Raw genomic sequence first — 4,169 nt, 5'->3', positions numbered from 1 at the left:
GAAAAGATCCTGTGCAGTACTTTAAGTACAACACCATGCAGGCCGCTAATCGAAAAAGAGCACCAGCATGGACCGTACGGGAGGTATTGGATCTGATCGCTATATGGGGAGAGGATTCAGTGCTAGCAGAACTTCGTTCAAAAAGACGAAATGCCAAAACTTTTGAAAAAATCTCCAAGGGCATGATGGAGAGAGGCCACAATAGGGACTCAGATGAGTGCTGCGTGAAAGTCAAGGAGCTCAGACAAGCCTATCAAAAAACAAAGGAGGCAAACAGTCGCTCCGGGTCAGAGCCGCGGACATGCCGCTTCTACGCCGAGCTGCATGCAATTCTAAGGGGGGCCGCCACCACTACCCCACCTGTGACCGTGGATTCCGGGTCGGGGATAGTCTCATCAGCTACACCTGAGGATTCTGCAGATGGGGAAGAGGAGGAGGAGGAGGAGGACGAGCTTGCAGAGAGCACCCAGCACTCCGTTCTCCCCAACAGCCAGGATCTTTTTCTCAGCCTGACTGAAGTACCCTCCCAAGCCAGTATCCAAGACCATGACCCCATGGAAGGGACCTCAGGTGAGTTTACCTTTTAAAATATAAAACTTGTTTTAAAAGCAAGCGTTTTTTAATGATTACTTTGCCCTGAGGACTTGGGATGCATTCGCGGCCAGTACAACTACTGGAAAAGTCTGTTAACGTGTCTGGGGATGGAGCGGAAATCCTCCAGGGACATTTCCATGAAGCTCTCCTGGAGTACTCCAAAAGCCTTGCCACAAGGTTTCTGGGCAGTGCAGCCTTATTCCGTCCTCCATGGTAGGACATTTGACCACGCCATGCTTGCAGCAAGTAATCTGGTATCATTGCCTGACAAAGCCTGGCAGCGTATGGTCCCGGTGTTTGCTGGCATTCAAGCAATATCCGTTCTTTATCTTGCTGTGTAATCCTCAGGAGAGTGATATCGCTCATGGTAACCTGGTTGAAATACGGGAACTTAATTAAGGGGACAGAGGTGGCCGTTCCTACTGGGCTGTTTGCCTGTGGCTGAAAAGAAATCCTTCCCTGCAGTTAGCCAAGCGCGGGGGGGGGGGGGGGAATTGGCCCTGAGCTTTTCGTGTTTGGCTAGCAGGGATCTTCCCTGTTACCAGCCATGCGGTGGGGGGAGGGGTACAGCGATCATCCCAGAGAATTCATGGTGGGAGGGTTAGTTTGGTTTCTGCAGGGATCTTCCCTGATACCTGCCACGCGGTGGGGGGAGGGATAAAGTGATCATCCCAGAGAATTGGATGGGGAGGGGGTTAGTTTGTTTTCTGCTGCAGAAGGTTAACAGGAAAACTGCAGCAGTCAACGGGCTTTGCTTGGTATGTGGGAAAGGAGGGCGCAGAAGCCAAAAGACAATGGCTTACCATGGCCGCATGCAAGCTGAATTCTGTTGCCCGGACCTGCATCTGTGATCTCTAACACCAAAGCCACAGGCACTCAATATTAAGATGGAAAATGCGACCTTGTACTGAAATCACATGTGCTATGTAATGTGAATAGCGTTTTTCACCATGAAAGAGTATAAGCATTGTTCTGTAAAATGTATCATTTTAAAAACTTCTCTCCTTTTTTTCAACCCTCCCTCCAGCAGCTGCACATTTTTCAAGCCTCCCTCCTCTGTCCTGAAGGCTATCTCAGATAAGGCGTCGGAAAAAGAGGATGCGAGATGAGATGTTCGTGGAAATAATGGAATGCACCTGCAATGAAAGAGCTCATTTGAATGAGTGGAAGGACACTGTATCCAAATTTAGGAAAGATGCCAGTGAACGTGAGGTCATGAGGGACGCTCGAGATGAGAGGTGGCAGGCTGCAACGCTGGGGCTGCTGCGTGAGCAAACGGACATGCTCCAGCATCTGGTGGAGCTTCAGGAACGGCAGCAGGATGACAGAGTGCCGCTGCAGCCACTGTATAACCTCCCTCCCCCCTCACCATGTTCCATATCCTCCTCACCCAGACGTGTAAGAACGTGGGGGGGGGGGGGGGGGAGGCTTCGTGCACCCTCTCACTCCACCCCAGTGGACAGCCCAACCAAAAGGCTGTCATTATATTGAATTTGTTCAGTGGCCTTTTACTTCCCTCCTATCCTCCTCCCAAACCTCACCCAGATTACCTTGTTGGTTCTCTCCCTATGTTTATAATCAGTTAATAAAGAATACTTGATTTTTAAACGCTAGTGACTTTATTTCCTTTGAAAGAAAGCTGGGGGAACGGGGAGGGTGGGTTCCTTACAGAGAATGAATGAGTCAATAAAGGGGATGGGTTTTCATGAAGGAGAAACAAACAGAAATTTCACACTGTAGCCTGGCCAGTCATGAAACTGGTTTTCAAAGCCTCTCTGATGCACAGTGCTTCCTGGTGTGCTCTTCTAATTGCCCTGGTGTCTGGCTGCGCGTAATCAGCAGCCAGACGATTTGCCTCAGCCTCCCACCCTGCCATAAAGGTCTCCCCCTTACTTTCACAGAGATTGTGGAGCACACAGCAAGCAGAAATAATAATGGGGAGATTTCTTTGGCTGAGGTCAGAGTGAGTCAGTAGCGATCGCCAGCGACCTTTTAAACAGCCAAATGCACATTCTACCACCATTCTGCACTTGCTCAGCCTGTAGTTAAACAGCTCCTGACTCCTGTCCAGGCTGCCTGTGTATGGCTTCATGAGCCATGGCATTAAGGGGTAGGTTGGGTCCCCAAGAATAACTATTGGCATTTCAACATCCCCAATGGTTATTTTCTGGTCCGGGAAGTAAGTCCCTTGCTGCAGCCCTTTAAACAGAGTAGTGTTCCTGAAGACGCGAGCATCATGAACCCTTCCCGGCCAGCCCACGTTGATGTTGGTGAAACGTCCCTTGTGATCCACAAGTGCTTGCAGCACCATTGAAAAGTACCCCTTGCGGTTTATGTACTGGGTACCCTGGTGCTCCGGTGCCAAGATAGGGATGTGGGTTCCATCTATCACCCCACCACAGTTAGGGAATCCCATTGCAGCAAAACCATCCACTATGACCTGCACATCTCCCAGAGTCACTAGCTTTCGTAGCAGCACCTCAGTGATTGCTTTGGCTACTTGCATCACAGCAGCCCCCACAGTAGATTTGCCCACTCCAAATTGATTCCCGACTGACCGGTAGCTGTCTGGTGTTGCAAGCTTCCACAGGGCTATTGCCACTCACTTCTCAACTGTGAGGGCTGCTCTCATCTTGGTATTCTGGCACTTCAGGGCAGGGGAAAGCAAGTCACAAAGTTCCAAGAAAGTGCCCTTACGCATGCGAAAGTTTCGCAGCCACTGGGAATCGTCCCACACCTGCAACACTATGTGGTCCCACCAGTCTGTGCTTGTTTCCCGGGCCCAGAATCGGTGTTCCACGGCTATAACCTGCCCCATTAACAGCATGATCTCCAAAGCACCGGGTCCCGCGGTTCGATAGAATTCCATGTCCATATCCTCATCACTCTCGCAGCCGCGCTGCCGTAGCCTGCTCCTCGCCGCCTGGTTTTCCAGGTTCTTGTTCAGCATAAACTGCACGATAAGGCGCGAGGTATTTACAATGTTCATGACTGCTGTCTTGAGCTGAGCGGGCTCCATGCTTGCCATGGTATGGCGTCTGCACTGTTCACCCAGGAAAAAGGCACGAAACGGTTGTCTGCCGTTGCTTCCTGGAGAGGGGGGAGGATATACCCAGAACCACCCGCGACAATGTTTTTGGCCCCATCAGGCATTCGGATCTCAACCCAGAATTCCAGTGGGCGGAGGAGACTGCGGGAAATATGGGATAGTTATGGGATAGCTACCTACAGTGCAACGCTCCGGAAATCGACGCTAGCCCCGGTACATGGAGGCACACCGCCGAATTAATGTGCTTAGTGTGGTTGCATACATTCGACTTTATACAATCTGTTTTCCAAATTCGAATTATATAAATTCGGATTAATCCCATAGTGTAGACATACCCTCTGAGAGACAAGGTGGGTGAGATAATAGCTTTTACTGGACCGACTTCGGTTGGTAAGAGAGACAAGTTTGAAAGCATTCTCAATAAAAATATTATTTCATCCACCTTGTCTCATTACATTGAATTAACATTTGATTAATTAAACTGCTTTTTGAACGTTCACACTTGTAAACTTGCCTATTAACTCCA

The 4,169-nt window shown here is 49.8% G+C and overlaps 1 protein-coding gene across 6 annotated transcripts in view; it reads left to right on the top strand.

Moving 5' to 3' along the window:
* The window catches only part of LOC101937991 (uncharacterized), an 83,934-nt gene that overhangs the window by 25,382 nt on the left and 54,383 nt on the right, over positions 1-4,169 (top strand). The window lies entirely within an intron of this gene.

The sequence above is a fragment of the Chrysemys picta genome, chromosome 12, assembly GCF_011386835.1.
Source record: "Chrysemys picta bellii isolate R12L10 chromosome 12, ASM1138683v2, whole genome shotgun sequence".
NCBI classification, from domain to species: domain Eukaryota; kingdom Metazoa; phylum Chordata; order Testudines; family Emydidae; genus Chrysemys; species Chrysemys picta.
The sequence above is the reverse complement of the archived record's forward strand: the minus strand, read 5'-3'. Positions and strand labels throughout refer to the sequence as shown.